This window comes from Anolis sagrei, chromosome 1 (assembly GCF_037176765.1).
Source record: "Anolis sagrei isolate rAnoSag1 chromosome 1, rAnoSag1.mat, whole genome shotgun sequence".
In the NCBI taxonomy this organism is placed as follows: Eukaryota; Metazoa; Chordata; class Lepidosauria; order Squamata; family Dactyloidae; genus Anolis; species Anolis sagrei.
Window position 1 is genome coordinate 212,084,613 of NC_090021.1, and position 17,720 is coordinate 212,102,332.

At 39.9% G+C, this 17,720-nt stretch overlaps 1 long non-coding RNA gene across 1 annotated transcript in view; it reads right to left on the reverse strand.

The window, feature by feature from the left end:
* LOC137097770 (uncharacterized) overlaps positions 1-17,720 on the reverse strand; it is a 166,543-nt gene that overhangs the window by 29,534 nt on the left and 119,289 nt on the right. The window contains exon 3 of the long non-coding RNA XR_010910426.1: positions 10,502-10,573. This is a non-coding gene — a long non-coding RNA (uncharacterized lncRNA). The remainder of the gene's footprint in view (positions 1-10,501; positions 10,574-17,720) is intronic.

Sequence of the window (17,720 nt, forward strand, 5' to 3'; positions counted from 1 at the left end):
CAGGAATCACAGTATCCATGGCTAGACAGCGACCGGAAAATAGGGGAATTTCTTTTATTAACCTGTCCACTAAAATGTGTTGATGCACATATCCATGTCCATTCAGCATTAGTGCTATTGTGGCAGGACATGGTAAATGGAAAAAAAGGGGGTGGGGCGAAAAGCAAGAGTTCCCATGGGCATTGAGTCGCCTGAGGGCTGAGCAGGGCGGTATACAAATACAGCAAATAAATAAATAAATAAATAAATAAATAATTTTCTCTTCCAGGTGAGTAACTTTACCTTATGGCCAGCTGTGTTTCCATACCTCAGTATTAGGGAAGTCATGACAAGTGCTCTATGTTTTCCAGTCCCAGTTTCGAGCCCTACATGGGATATACTCTGATTGGCTGCAGTGCATTATCTGACTAATTCTGGATTTGGGGTTTTTTTAATGTGCTGTTTCTGGCTGGATGCGCACTGCAGAATGCATTGTAGATGTTTTATGACACTCCACACTTGAGTCAGCTCCAAACTGGATTATAGTGTCTGTGTAGAAGCACCCTCAATTAAGACATACTTCCTTTGCTGAGATGATTGGTGTTTTGGTCCTAGTTGGCAGTAAAGTCCAGGGAGAAGAGAGATAATCTAAGCCCAAATACTGCCTGTAAACAAGCCCAGCCAATGTAACTCCTTGCATCTTTACCACAAGGTTAATTCCAGAAGAACTGGGTTCAATAATTTTATTTCACAGAACCTCCGTATATCAAACATATCTCTATCAAATTATAATCCCCTTCAAAAATTGGATGAACTTAATTATCATTTTACTTGGTTATCATTGGAACCTTGATATCTACATCCTAATTGCCTATTCAGATCCATATGATTCTGCATTCTAACTTGTTTTTCATTATCTGTCATTTCAGAAATAATCTGACTGAAAATATTAGATCAAAACTATATGTGTACTTGCATAATTGGATATCAATTTATTCCTGGCACAATACAAATCTAATTTCTGGAAGTTACAAAACTCACTCTTAGGAAGGTATTTCTTTCTAAAAGAGAGAGGCTCTCCTGAAGGAATTTACTGAAAGCAATTGATGTCCCCGAAATTAAATGGCTTAATGTATATGAAACTGAAATACATATTTTTGAGACAAAGCTTCAAGAAGTTCCAGTCTTCAACACATTTTTCCACACAATGGTAAGGGGAAGATATGTCTTCAATAGTCATCAGAAATGTGGTCCTCAGGTTGCCTGTGAAACATTTGAACAATTGACTTTGGAGGACCTCCTGACAGGAAAGCTGATGAGATGAACACTTCCAAGGTTAAACTATGCTAATTTTCTGAGAAAATCCCTCTCCTGCTGAATTTAGTGGGAAAGTTCAGAAGTATATGTCTCTGATTTTGATGGCATGTTCCCCCATCTTTTAAGGATCAGTAGCTGTAACCGTACAATCCCACGATACCATCATGCTTCAAGATGTTAAATCCAGGAGGCATCTATCTTAGGACCTCATCACATTATCTTTGGGACACATCCTAAGATGCTTCCAGGATGCTTCTTCAACTGAGTCCAGTGGAGCCCATCATACGACACAAGGCTACTTCCAGTGGGGTTCCATAAAGAAAGCATTCTGGCAGCATCCTAGGATGCTGCCCAGAGAACATCATCATCATCATCATCATCATCATCATCATCATCATCACTTTATTTCTTAATTAGTCGCTATCCACCAAAGTGCTCCGAGCAACTTACAATTTAAAATAGCTTATACACAATATAAAACATTCAATATAAAACATTCAACATAAAAACATTCAACATAAAAACATTCAACATAAAAACATTCAGCAGTGACTATGGCAAAATTTGATCCGATTACTTAAATGCACAAGCAAACAGCCAAGTCTTGAGCGCCTACATGGGAGGCTTCCTGCATTCTTATTGGCAAGAATGGAGGGAAGCAGAGCAATGATGTTTTCCCCCTTGCTATGGGCAAAGAAGTGCAGCGGACAATGTAGGACATGGGGCAACTGTTTCTCCCTCTGCCCCACAGATTCACTATGCTACCTGGCGAATCTCCACACTGTCACCTGGCTTCAGAACCTCGGTATGATGACGTCCTTAGTTTATGACTGTTCGCTGAATAGAATAGTGCTTCACTGCAAACTGTTTTTTAAAAGAATCATTTGCACACCACAGACTCATTTGGATGCCATTGGAATCTCAGCTATTTTCCTCTGTTTTGACTTCAAGAAGTAATTCCTGTGGGGAACTTAGGGAGGCAAAATAGGCTTCAAGAAGTGTTCCAGCTGCCAGTTAAATGCTGTGAAAGGGTAGATTAATCTCGATGGACCTCACAATTGACAAAGTCATTGTTTAATGTGTTCAGGTTTAAAGCTAAAAGAAATATGATAACAGCAATAAGGCAGCTCCAAGTGTGTAGTTATCATACAATAATTACACCCCTTGAGGATTAGACGTAATCAGATGCACTGTGTCTTGAGACACCTCAGGGATGTGATTATCTTACTCTAACAATGCCACCCATTGTGTCTCATTGCTTCAACATGTTTCAGTAAAATAACGGAGCTACAACTCTGTAAAAAAAAGTCATAATCAAATTATCTAAACCCTTATCTTTCTTCCATTAACTTTTTTTCATAAAACACTGCTGAAGTTTTGAAATGATAGATATTCAGTCTCTATGGTCCCTTCTACACTGCTATATAATCCAGATTATCAAACCAGATAATCCAGATTATCTGATTTTAACTGGATTATCTGAGTCTACACTGCCATATAATCCAGTTCAAAGTAGATAATCTGTATTTTAAATGGCAGTGTGGAAGGGGCCTATGAAAGCAATATCTGTTGTCAAATTAGGAAAACAAAGATCTGTCCACCTGGTATGTCAATTGCCTCTCTATATAACTCACAAACTATTAGCAATATTCTCACCTGTTGCCAATTGGTAGATTCAACTAGAAGAGATCCATGGATCAAATGTTGAATAGAGAGTTACTACTTATAAAAATCTCAAAATTTTAAAGGGTCTGTTCTAGTTGAGCTAAGTGATAAGATACAGGTATGCTGTTAGTTAACTTACACAAACATAGGTTGGCATTGGCAGACCGCATCCCTTGTACAAACCTATCCAGACCCTGAGATCTTCAGAAGAGACCATTCTCTCAGTCCCACTTCCATCTCAAGCTCTGTTAGTGGGAACGAAAAAGCGGGCTTTCTCAGTGGCTGCCCTGCAACTCTGGAACTCCCAGCCTAGGGAAGCCAGAATGGCCTCCTCCCTGCTGTCCTTCTGGTAGCAGGCTAAAACCTTTTTATTCGGGCAAGGTTTCAAAGATGAAGGCTTTTAAGATAAATTCAGGGGGTGCTGTGGTATTAACTTTGAATATACATTGAATATGTTTGAATGGTTTTTAACTGTGAATTTTTAAATATTATTTATATTTAATTCTGTTTTAATGTTTGTATATTTGTATATTTTAAATTGTGTGCTAATGCTTTCATGTTAAACCGCTTTGAATCCCCTTTGGGGGAGATAAAGTGGGGTATAAATAAATAGAAGAAGAAGCAGAAGTCCAATTTATATCTGATTAATACATTTTTTTTGTTCCTGTGAAATCGCAACCCCTACAGGAAATATCAAAAAATATCTGCCAACTCTCACTTTTTATGCTAGCTACTAGGGCTGGGCGGTTTCGTTCGTTAATTTTGTAATTAGTTAATTATTCGTTATTTTTAACAATTACAAAATGATTTCAAAACTTATATTCAAACCCGGAAGTGTTTTTAAATAACGAAACGGCATCCTCCATCTTTTTTACGAGCTTCCGCCCGTTTCGGAAATGACGTTTAAGGATGGAGGATGCTGGGTGCGCCGGGAGCCAATCCGGCGCTCCCAAGCACCGTGGCTCATTCTGATTGGGCGGGCTGCCCTTTAAAAGCGGCTCCACGTGGCCGCATTTCTCATTCTGGGCTGAGGTGAGGAGCCGGGAGGAGCGGGTTGGGAGGCTTTAGCGTTGCTGGCTGCTGCTTGGGACTAGGGAGGACTAGCGAGGAGGCTGCTGCTTGGGACTAGCGAGGAGGGTGGGAGAGAGCAGGAGGCATTGCTTGCTGTGTGTGTGTGTTTCAAGTTGTTGTTCAGGGCTAGCATTTTGTTAATTTTCTTTTTCTGCTAAATATTTCTTTTTTTATTAAAAAAAAATTAAAAAATATTCCAAAAAAAGAAAAAAAAACATTTCTCTTTGGTGGTGAAACACAAGCTGTTTCACCCAGTTGTTGTGGCTGTTTTTGCCCCACTTCAGGGCTAGCATTTTGTTAATTTTCTTTTTCTGCTAATATTTCTTTTATTATTAAAAAAATTAAAAAAATATTCAAAAAAAAGAAAAAAAACATTTCTCTTTGGTGGTGAAACACAAGCTGATTCACCCATTTGTTGTGGCTGTTTTTGCTCCACTTTAGGGCTAGCATTTTGTTAATTTTCTTTTTCTGCTAAATATTTCTTTTATTATTAAAAAAATTAAAAAAATATTCCAAAAAAAAAAGAAAAAAATTCTCTTTGGTGGTGAAACACAAGCTGTTTCACCCATTTGTTGTGGCTGTTTTTGCCCCACTTCAGGGCTAGCATTTTGTTAATTTTCTTTTTCTGCTAAATATTTCTTTTATTATTAAAAAAAAATTAAAAAATATTCCAAAAAAAAGAAAAAAAAAGCACATTTCTCTTTGGTGTCACCCAGTTGTTGTGGCTGTTTTTGCCCCACTACAGGGCTAGCATTTCTTTTGTGTAGTTCCAACCAGTGCGGCCCTTTTGCCAACACAAAGTGCTATAATACAGTGCTCCTTCCTTATTTGTGTAGTTCCAGTGCGGTCCTTTTACCAACACAAAGTGCTATAATACAGTGCTCCTTCCTTATTTGTGTAGTTCCAACCAGTGCGGCACATTAGCCACCTCAAAGTGCTATAATACATTGCTCCTTCCTTATTTGTGTAGTTCCAGTGCGGTCCTTTTGCCAACACAAAGTGCTATAATACAGTGCTCCTTCCTTATTTGTGTAGTTCCAACCAGTGCGGCGCATTAGCCACCTCAAAGAGCTATAATACATTGCTCCTTCCTTATTTGTGTAGTTCCAGTGCGGTCCTTTTGCCAACACAAAGTGCTATAATACATTGCTCCTTCCTTATTTGTGTAGTTCCAACCAGTGCGGCGCATTAGCCACCTCAAAGTGCTATAATACATTGCTCCTTCCTTATTTGTGTAGTTCCAACCAGTGCGGCGCATTAGCCACCTCAAAGTGCTATAATACATTGCTCCTTCCTTATTTGTGTAGTTCCAGTGCGGTCCTTTTGCCAACACAAAGTGCTATAATACAGTGCTCCTTCCTTATTTGTGTAGTTCCAACCAGTGCGGCGCATTAGCCACCTCAAAGTGCTATAATACATTGCTCCTTCCTTATTTGTGTAGTTCCAACTAGTGCGGCGCATTAGCCACCTCAAAGTGCTATAATACAGTGCTCCTTCCTTATTTGTGTAGTTCCAACCAGTGCAGCGCATTAGCCACCACAAAGTGCTATAATACAGTGCTCATTATTTGTGTAGTTCCAGTGCGGTCCTTTTGCCAACACAAAGTGCTATAATACAGTGCTCCTTCCTTATTTGTGTAGTTCCAACCAGTGTGATGAAACGCTTCCTTCCCGGCTTTTCTAGTTGCAAGGGCCAAGTGCTATCGCGAATACCTAAGAAAGGCAGGGGACTGAAGATGAACACATTGGCAAGAAGGGAACATTCAACCAACGAGATGGTTATTGAAACACCCACAGATGCTTCAACCAGCTGTGAGATGGCAGAACCTTCTTCTTCATCAGTTCGAAAGACTCTACGTTCAGATCCTGATGTCCTTCCAAGTACCTCTGATACTACTTGTTATGAAGAGGAGGGCGAGGAGGCGGACGTGTCAGAGGAATGGGAGGAAGACAATATGGAATCTGCTTCCACCACAGGAATTAGTGATCAAGAGGACTGCATGCTGCTGGAGGGCGAGCTACAGAAACAACCAACAATTATACTCCCTTCCACAAACACCGTTTGGTGTCGGCCCTGTGATCCGTATCAATCACCTCCAGTGACAGGAGTGCCCAACGATGACCCAAGTCTAGGCAACCCTCCGTCTCCCACCAGTGAGCGGTCAGGGACAAATAGGAATGCCCTCCTCCCGTGCTCGTCCAGATGTCTGAGGTGAAATGTACATGGACGGGTTGTGATTTGTTCAACAGGGTTCTGAGACGTTGCTTGCATCCCTCGAACAAAGCGGGAATGACTGTTCGAGAGAAAGTTTTGCGATTCGGGATATTGTATTGTACCATGGTGCCAGGAGGTGAACTGAACAAATCAGCGAAAACCTTCCTGTTCCACCATACTGCATGATTGCATGTTGCCTGGAAGATGATGGCTGGTGGAGAGCCATCATCTCCCAGGCAACATGCAATCAAGTAGCAGGCAGCCAATCCCGGGGGGGGGGGGGCAGGCCGGGAAAGGGTTTTGGCCTTCTCACAGCAGGCAAAAAGGCAGCCAACCCTGGGGGGGGGGGCAGGGTCAAGACCCCCCCCCCCCGGGAGGTCCTAGAGGCTGTCTCACTAGGGGACGGATATGTAATGTTTTTTCATTTATAAATTAATTTCTAAATTATATACTTAATGATTTCGATTTTGAAGCCAAACAACCAACCAACCACCCACCCACCCAGTGGGAATTGGTCCTTCTTACTTAACTTGCAATACTGCTACAGAAATTAGTATGTATGCAATACTTCCCAGATAATTTTCAGAGTTTTTTCAAAGTGCAATTTCTGTTACTTTTTGTTACTTTTTCTTTATTTATTTCTTATATTTCTAAGTTTTTATAATAACATTATTTTTATATATTATTAATAATTTATAATTTAATTTTATATATTATTTTATTATTACTTATAATTATATTTTATAAATATTTTATAAATTTAATTATATTTTATTTAAATATTTATATGTTATATTATTATTTATTTCATTTATATATACAATAATATATTATTATATTATATTATATTATTTTATATTGTATATATTATATAATTTTATATTATTTATTATTAATATTTATTATTATTATTTATAAATTATTATTATTTATTATTATTTATATTTATTTAAATTTTATTATTATATTATTGTTTATTTCATTATATTATTTGACTCAGTTTTGGCTACTTTATCTTATTACTTTTTTATTTAATATCTTAATATCTTGTTCTATTTGATTATTTTATTTGATTTATTTTATGAAATGATTTTGTTTATAGAGCATTTAGCATTGCACAATCACGTCCGCCATTTTAACGAATCGATTCGTTATCATTTTAAAAACGAATCAATTCGTATTTAATAACGAAGTTTCGGAAGTCGTTTTCGCGCATGCGCAATCGCTTCTGCCATTTTTACGAATTGATTCGTTATTACCTTAACGAATCGACCCCGTTTTAATAACGAAGTTTCGGAAGTGATTTGCGCATGCGCGGGGGGGCTGCCATCTTAACGAATCGATTAGTTAATAATAACGAAATTTCGTAAATACCGAACTTTTTAAAAGGAAAATTTTGTAATTATTTTAAATAACGAAACGCAAAACCCCCCAAAAAAACGAATCAATTTTAGAAACAAATTTTTCCGTTGTTACCCAGGCCTACTAGCTACCATAGACACAGCCAAGCCACATAGTGATTAGTGCAAGGTGGTGGATATCTGAAAAGCATTGGCTATGTATGATAACAGGATATTCACCATTATCAGATTGACATAGTTACGAACCTATACCTTTATCAATTTCTGGTCACTCAATTTATGATAATGGGTAAACCAGAAAGTTCAGGTTAGTAAGAACACTTCACCTTAACATTTCTTGTCTTGGGAGTTCTAGAATATTTTTATGGGAATGACAGGCTTGTTTAATACACATTTAAACTATTTAGTTTACTTGCTTACTTTACTTACTCACTTATTTACTTACTTAGGCAATTCCTCATTGTCTGAGTATGATGGCCTTTCAAGTGTAGAGTCTTGGCAATATTTAGTTTAAGTATTTGCCGATACCTACATACATATACATTCTCTTCAAGAAGAAACGCAGACATAGCAATGCCTGGGCACTTCAGTTTAGTTATATTCAATATGTAAGGAATGTTATATTAAGTCATGCAGTCATCAAGATGTTCATCAAGGCATTTCAATTTAACACTTAAGCCATTATCCATGAGAAACTTTATCATTAGAGTTTTCTGTACTTCCATGCTGTCTTTTAGGACATTATACAAACAATTACTAAAGCTTTTACATATTCACAATCTTATTCCTTATCATATTTTTACTCATTTCAACCAATTATCCATGTCAATTCATTAGTCTGAGGAATTTTACTATGTGACAGGCTTCTGTCTGACATAGTTGTTCAACGGTTAAGCTGTAAACACAAACCAGAATCAGCATTTTGGGGCAGCAAATCAGGGGACTTCTCCCAGGAATGCTACACCATTGCCTTCTCTCCCCATGGTGGAAGCATGCTGAATAGCAGTGTAATTATGTGGCTCTGATTTAGCTCTTTTGTTATCTCCTGATACATAGTCAGTTAATCTTATCCCAAACAGAAGTTTTCATCTTATATTTCATCTGGTACCTTAGCGTCCAGTGCACATTCCACTTTTAGTACATACTCAATCTGCTGTCAGCATGTGTCCTTAATGTACTGACTCAGAGCATAACCTGAAGTCATTCTTTGATGTTTTGTTTACATTCTTTAAAGGACTATGTGGCATTCATCCCAGATTAGAAATCTACACAAGCATTTTTCTTCATTTGTTATAAGAAAGAGAATGGGCAGACACAGGCTGGAGCTACGCTGCCCTATATCCCAGGATCTGATACCAGATTATCTGCTCTGAACTGGTTTATGTGAGTCTCCACTGCCATATAATCTGGGATAAGAAGATAATCTTGGATCAGAACCTAGGATATAGGCCAGTGTAGAAGGGGCCACTGTCTTGAATCTTAGGCTCTATATTCTCCCATCTGTAGGGTTACCAAGTTATATGTCCAATAATATATACACATTTTAATGGTATACTTGCCAATTAATATTCATATGACATGTAACAAGATTCTTTTCAGATATCCCTTAGTTATTATATGTTGGCATCATTGGTGCGCAGTATGAAGAAGATGTGTTTATGTAGGAAAGAAGCAATAGATATGACACAATTTCACCAATTTCACACACAATGCATATACGGATGAATGCATAAATTCCAATAATTAGTGGGAAAATAGGTCCTTTTATCAAAGTGTATACAACACAATTAATTACAGCTTAATAAATCTGAACTCAGTGGAAAGCAGCTCTCTGGCATGAACAATAAATTTATTCAAAACAATGCTCTCACTGCAAGGGTTATTGCTGTTATTATTTGCTAAGTGCTGTAATTTTGGATATTTTCTTTTATATACATTCTAAAACACAGGAAAATAGGATTAGTCTGGATGTCCCTTATGATCTCTTCCAACTTTATGATTGTATTATTCTATATGCTGCCAAATCCCTGAAAAGGGGAGGGGGAAAGAGTTCACAGCTACATACTTGTGATATCTGGAGATACATTGACAATTTTATTTTGTGACAAAACTTTCTTTTGTCACAAATAGCTGTCCCAATAGAGGTGCTGGGCTACATTATAAGTCAGTTTGGCTTAATAACAGCACAAGTCTCATGAAACAAAAGGTCTCTTTCTGACTTACTACCCCCATATTCAGATCTTATAAATTTATTACTTTGACTTCACTTTAGTGAAGATAGAGTATCTATTGTCTAGTGTATTTTTTGCATGAATTCTCTTGTTGCAAATTATGATGAAGGGTGTGTCCACATTGTTGAATTAATACAGTTAATGCCATGGCTCACTGCTATGCAACCCTGAGAGTTGGAGTTTTACAAGAACTTTAGTCTTCTCTGCCAAAGAGTGCTAGTGTGTCATCAAACAGCCACTCCCATCGTTCCATAGCATTGAACCCTGGCAATTAAAGTGGTGTCAAACTGCATTAATGCACCCAAAACCCCTCCTGGGAAAGCAGAGCTGTCTACACATCTGAGTCCCACATGTTACAAATTATGGTCCTGTCTAAGAGCCCATGAAACACTCAACAGTTGATAGACTTGTAGTCCAAATAACTCAAATATAATTAATTTTGCCACAGTTTACTGATACAGATGATGTTCAAAAATACAGTAATTGATTAAACCAGCATAGTTGATAGTTGGGTTCCTTCCCATCCTTTCAACCAAAGAAATAAACTGAAATGCAATTGATTAGAAAGTCAGCATTCCAAGTCTTATGCCAGCACAGGAGGGTACTATATGATACTATACTTGGTGATAAAAGACACACATAGTGATTAGTGACCTACTATACCTTGGATGTATTGGTGATCTTTCTCCAGTTAAAGTTAATGTGGATAGTTTACCCTCTAAGAGGTGCAAAGACCTATAAAACAGTAAATTAAAAATGAAAGGAGATTTACTGTGAGCAGCTGGAACACAGTCAAATACCATGTTGTGGTCTGTCTTGGATTTTCAGTGCCAAGCTTTCCAACTTGTTATTTAAAGCTCTACTGGCAATTAGAATATTCAACTCTGCTATTCTAGCATTAAATAACACTGACTACAATGGGGATTTAAGCACTCCACGAGGTGCATTCAACTACCTAGGAGGCTTCACGGTTACAAGTGAGGTTGCATAGTGATGGCTATAAATATCTGTGCTAGAACTGCATAGCAAGAGGTTTCTTACTGTGCTTTAAATAAAATCCAAGCTGCTCAGCAGGTGGATTCTTCGTGAACTAGGATATTCTCTCTGTCCTTGAGGTTGGCTATTTATCAATATGACTTGGAAAAGATCCATAATTTTACCATCCTTTTTCATATTGGTAGACAGGATAGCACATTGGGACCATCTGCATGGAAAGGATGTATGCTGTCATTGAGCAAAGGCCCTTCACTAATCCTTTACTATTTTGGTACTGCTGAGACATGCTTGACATAGATGGTTAAAATCCTTAATAAACTGTCTTCTGCAAGTACATATCATCAGGTCATTCAATTCAGTGCATGCTTATGCAATGGATTTTAAACTTTAAGCCAATAGACTTTAAGCCTTCCATTAAAGGGGCTCATATATTAAAACATTGAAAGCTGATGCTACAGTTTTGAATCAAAGCCATATTTTCTATACATACTTGAGAAATTCAATAACCAGTATCAATGTAGGAATGAGTTCGGTTTTGGTAACAAGTGCCCATTTAGGAGTAGAATTAATGATATGCCTTTGAAAGATAGGATAGTTGACTTATAAGCAGGTTATATTTTAATAACCACCTATGGCTTATATATACTATGTGGTAAGAGAAATAATAAACAGATTAATCTATTAATTGTTGCATACATATGTATTAAAAAATTAAATATACTACCCTTTTATAGAAAAGCATCTGTTCTGTATCCAGTCATATGCAAACATAACAATAACAATAACAACAACAACTTGTGCCACAAATACCATCTGCCTGCGACAAAGAACTGGTGGGATCACAAGCCAGAAAAAGTTACAGAGAATGAACATATCAAACTACTCTGGGACTTCCGAATTCAGACAGACAGAGTTTTGGAGCACAATACTCCTGACCTCACAATCGTGTCAAAAAACGAAGTATGGATTGTCGATGTTGCAATCCCAGATGACAGCAGGATTGAAGAGAAACAACTGGAAAAGCTGACACAATATGAAGATTAAAGATCAAACTGCGCAAGCAGAGGCAGCCCTAGGTAATTTTCAACGGTAAGCAAACAGTATTTTGGCGCCCTCCCCCCCCCCACCCAATCATTGATATATATTTTCTGTTTATCGTGGGAGTTCTGTGTGCCATATTTGGTTCAATTCCATCATTGGTGGAGTTCAGAATGCTCTTTGATTGTAGGTGAACTATACATCCCAGTAACTACACTTGCCACACTTGCTCCCTTGCCTGGCCCGCTTTGGGTCTGGAGGCGTGACTGAAGACCCCGACGTGTGCACCAAAACTCACCTCTTCTCCTGACTTTCTCCTCAGCCATTGGGACCAAGAGAGAGAGAAAGAGAGAGAGAGAGGTGGAGATGCCCACCTTTCCTGAAGATAGGTGCAAAAACAAAGGAGGGAGAGGAGGTGGGAGATACCTCCAGTCAGAGGGGCTCTCTCTCTCTCTCTCTCTCTCTCTCTCTCGCTCTCTCTCTTGGTCCCAATGGCAGAAGAGAAAGTCAGGAGAAGAGGTGACTTTTGGTGTGCACGCTGGGGTCTTCAAACACGCTTCCGGACCCAAAGCGGGCCAGGTGCGGCGGCTCCGCCCCTTGGCCCACCCGCGGATTGGGGAGAGGAGAGGACGCGGGTGGAGCGCCGGGGGATCGGGAAAGGGAGCCGGTCATGGGGAAGGGATCGAACACAGAGAACAATTGAGCGCTGGCTCTGCTCGCACACCCAGTGGCCGGGTGGAGCAGGAACGAGAGGGGCTAGGAAAGGCTCAAGGGCCCGGCCCCTTTGGGAAGAGGATCGCCCAGCAGCGAGGCAAAAAAGCCAAGTCTCCCCCCCCCCCCCCGGACTGTTAGGGCTGTTGTGAGCTGAGGGGGCGCTCCTCAAGTGGCGGTCAAGGGGCATTTACAGAGGCGCCTTCGCGCCCCTGGCCAAAAAAAGTGTTCTGCAACCGCATATTTCGCGTAATGGACGAGCCACCCCTGTGCGCAAGCCATTCAAGTTGGTCCCAGTGGTGATCAGCACACTGGGTGCAGTGCCTAAAGACCATGGCCTGCACTTAAACACAATCGGTGCTGACAAAATTACCATCTGCCAGCTGCAGAAGGCCACCTTACTGGGATCTTCACGCATTATTCGCCAATACATCACACAGTTCTAGACACTTGGGAAGTGTCCGATGTGTGATCCAATACAACAGCCAGTAGAGTGTCTGCTCTGGACTCATCTTGTTGTGTTTCAAATAATAATAATAATAATAATAATAATAATAATAATAATTTGTATGCCGCCCTATCTCTCAAAGGGGACTCAGGGCAGTTTCCAACATATAAGGCAAAACATTCAATTGCCAGAAAGGAAAACCATACAGACCAATTAAAATAAACATCATAAAACATAAAATCTTACTAAAGCATACATTTAAAAACATTACAGCTCCATCAGACGGGTTCAAAATGCCAATGGCCAGGATTACAAAATAGACATGGTAGCTATAAAAGGGCTGGGCAAGGAATAGTGCAACAGTGTATCATAGGGCTAGCAACTAATCATTCTCAAAAACCTGCTGGAACATCTAGGTTTTCAGGTCCCTACGGAAGGAGAACACTGTGGGGGGCTTACTTAATCTCTCTTGGGAGGATGTTCCAAAGTCGGGGGGGGCACCACAAAGAAGGCCCTTTCCCTTGTCCCCACCAACCATGTTTGTGATAGTGGTGGAAGCGAGAGGAAGGCCTCCCCAGCAGATCTTAGAGCCCTTACCAGTTCAGAGGGGGAGATGTGATCACAAAGATAGGCACGGTCTGAACCGTTTAGGGCTTTGTGGTCATAACCTGCACCTTGAATTGGGATCAGTTAGAAGCCCGGCCGCCAACCTTTGTACCAATTGTAATTTCTGGGCTGTCTTCAAAGACAGCCCCATGTAGAGTGCATTGAAATAAGCATATCTTGTAACCAAGGCAAGGACCACCATGGTCATGTCTGATTTCTCGAGATATGGTCGCAGCTGCCGCACAAGCTTTAACTGTGCAAAGGCTCTCCTGGCCACCACCCACACCTGAGCATCACGTGTCAGCGCTGAGGACAGGAGGACACCCAAACTGCAGACCTGTGTCCTCAGGAGGAGTGCAATCCCGTCAAGCACAGGTTGCCACCTCATACCCCGATCGGCCCCACGACTGACCAGGAGGACCTCTGTCTTGTCTGGATTAAGCTTCAGCCTGTTGGCCCTCATCCAATACAGCACAGCTGCCAGGAACTGGTTCAGATTCCGGGAGGCTTCCCTAGATTTCATTGGAAAGGAGTAATAGAGTTGAGTCTCATCTGCGTATAGATGGCACTGAACTCCAAAACTCCAGAAAGCCTCACCCAGCAGTTTCATGTAGATTTTAAAAAGCATGGGGGATACAATGGGACCTTACGGGACCCCACTGGTCAATGGCCAGGGATCTGACCAGGTGTTCCCCAGCTTCACCAACTGGGTGCGATCTTCCAAAAAGGAGCGGAGCCACTGCAAAGCAATGCTCCCAAGACCCATTCTGGAGAACAACCCCAGAGGGATCAAAATCCACTGAGGTGTCCAAGAGAACCAACAAGGACACATTCCCCCTGTCTAGCTCTCTGTGGAGGTCATCTACTGAGGCAACCAAAGCCGTCTCCATACCATGACCAGGACTAAAACGAGACTGTGATAGATCAAGATAATCGGTGCCATCAAAGAAGGCCTGGAGCTGGGAGGCCAGCACTCACTCTAGAGCAGTGGTTCTCAACCTGTAGGTCCCCAGATGTTTTTGCCTTCAACTCTCAGAAATCCTAACAGCTGCTGAACTCACTGGGATATCTGGGAGTTGTAGACTAAAACACCTGGGGACCCACAGGTTGAGAACCACTGCTCTAGAACCTAGCCCAAGAAGGGAAGATTAGAAATTGGCCAATAGTTATACAATATAGAGGAATCTAGGGATGTCTCCTTCAAAACAAATCTCACTATTTCCTTTGTAGGCTTTATGGTATTTGTCCCTGTTCTAACATGGCATTTATAATCCTCATAAAACAGTCAGCTAATCCCCACTGGCAAGTCTGATGAGCCAGGAAGGGCAAGGATCTAGTATACATGTGGTTGCTGTCTGTGTCATCAGGCTGAATAAGTTGAAACAGATCCATCAAAACCAGATAGACAGATGCCTCAGTTACATCCCTTGGTACTGCTCTAAAACTACTCTAAAACTGGCAACTAAGTTGGAATGTATCCAAGTGACTTTATCTGCAAAACGATGGGCAAATTATTAATTTTGATGGGACAGAGTAACACAGTTGTGTTCAGGATCTCCAGCCTTTCAGAACATAATGCATCATTTTTAATTTGTCTATAGAATTTCCAAAAATCTACTAATAAGAGACAGGAGATCAATATGCTGCTTACAGAGTGGACTGAACTTGCCCCTTTTTGTTTCAAACTAGACTTTGGAAGCTAAGAAAGTCACTTCACAAGTTGCATGTTTACAGGTCTAAAGTACTAAAATAAACTGTCAAAGATATATGATCAAAACAGTTTAGCTTACACATATCCAACCTGTAATTAAAACTGTCCTTGAAACTTATATGTGATGATCAATATTGTTCTGAAGATATCCTGGCTAATTGACATTTTTAGAAGACTGTTGATAAAATAAGTGTTGCTTAAAGTTCTCTTAGGACCTCATCACATTGAGGATTTCTCCCATTGTAGAACACTTCATGTACAAAGAGAACAAAGAGGCACAGTTCCCATCACATGAAGTAAGCTTACTCCTGGCTGTTGGCCATGCCCCTCCATCCTCAAAATATGCATGAAATATCCTGAAAGGAGGGAGCTTTGAACATGGATGAGCAATCAGATATGTTGTTATAGCTGGAAAATACAAGGGATAGGAAGTGACTAACTTACTCATCCCATTTTGTCATTGCACAGTGGTATTTGAGGGGCAATCTGATGGGTGGTCATTTGGGGAGTGTCTTAAGAATGAGGCTTGGAAAGAAAAACAGCCCAGAGAAATGTCTTATGAATGTGGCTTGGGAAGGAAAGCAACCCATAGAAGTGATGTCTTAAGAATGATGTCTCCTCTAAGCGAATGGTTGAGCCAGAGGCAGGAGGAGACGATTCTGTGTGATGGGGGCAACTAAATTCTCCATCTTCTTTAAAGAGAAGATCCCCCCTCTTTTTATTCTTTTTTCTTTTTAAAAAGTTGAAGCAGGTGGAGAAAAGCCTTCCCATGACAGGATTCACAACCCGGGCAACAATGGGGGAGAAATCTGAAGAGACAAACACCTGTGATGGGAAGGGAGAACTTGAAACAGGACAATTAGCGATTGAAAGGGACAATTGCCTTCACTGGATATACAAACCCCCACACTTCTCAACATCCATGTGAAGAGGTCTCTACATGCAATAAAAGTTTTTCCTTGGAAACAAGTTGGAAAGAAAGTTCCAAATGTTATCCTGTAATTTAAAATTAATTGTATTGTATTAATGCTACTATCACTTGTGCTATTAGTGTAGCCAACTATCAGACAAGCTTTAATTAGGGTACCAGACTAAATGTGCTAAGCATCTACAGGGCAATAGCTGTATTAGGGACACCACAATGATAATGGCAGGAGCACCACAATTAACACATTTTAATATTGTGCAGAAGAGGGTCACAGGTAAACTACTTTGTCATTTATTATAAATACTCTATGGTGAGATTGTTGACATAACATCTACACAATTAACAACCAAGGATGGCCTTGCATGCTAGTGGGATGTATTGTAAGAATCAATGTGGATTAATGAAACATACTTCTTGTTTTTGAACTTCCTCAAAAACACTAACTGCAAGTATCTACCAAAATGTATGAATGACAAAGAGGGCACTGGGTGACAATCCAACAAGACATTTTTAGAAGTTCAAAAAAACTCAAGAGAAAATATTTCCAAACTAATTGTGTCTCCTTATCCATAGAGACAAGTGATTTAATGGCATGGATAACCTTAGCGCCTAATAAAGCTTCTGGTTCCTAAGGTGATTCTTTCAGGATTTCAGTAGCAACCATCCTCTTTCTGTTCTTAACTTAAAGGACTAGGAGAAGGGGGTATGTGCTTGATGTTCAAAGAGTAATAAAAAAATGAAATAAAGAGAAAAGAAACCTTCTGAAAACCACTATTCATTTTGTTCTCTGCCACCCATAGTTAAAAGGATGAAAGTGAATCTTTTTTAGATCACCGGTGTTTAGTTTGTTTTAAGGAAACATCAGAGGAATATACAAAGCTCAAGGTGCAACCACTTCACAATTTTATCTAGTACGTTTTCATTTAGGTTAGGCATATGGGAATTGCAAGAAAAGGTTATCATTCTGGTCAGGAAGCCATGTCCTGCTTTAGGATACTCCATCCCATTCCTTCTCTCGTTTTTATATATGCACATGCACACAAAGAGTGAGTGAGTGTGTGTGAGAGGGGGGGGGGGGAGAGAGCAGCATTTCATGATTTTCCTTACCAACCAAAGATTTTTGTGTGTCTTTAAACCCTAGCTTTTGAACTTTTGAAGACAGAATTGGTCATAGGAAGCTTAGCTACGTTCAGGCATTTGGCACGTTCATACACACACACATATATATATACTATCTCTACAAAATCATAGTGCCAGCCTGTTCACATGAGGAAGGCAGGATACTGTTTTTCTCTGCTTGAATAAAATAGGCCTCCTCTTGAAGACACATGCTTGACAAAAAGTAATGGGTAAAGAAATGGAACAGGAGCTCCCCATGCTTATGGAAAACCTGAAAAAATGTTATATGGAATACATATTATTATTATACTGCACCAACTTTGTA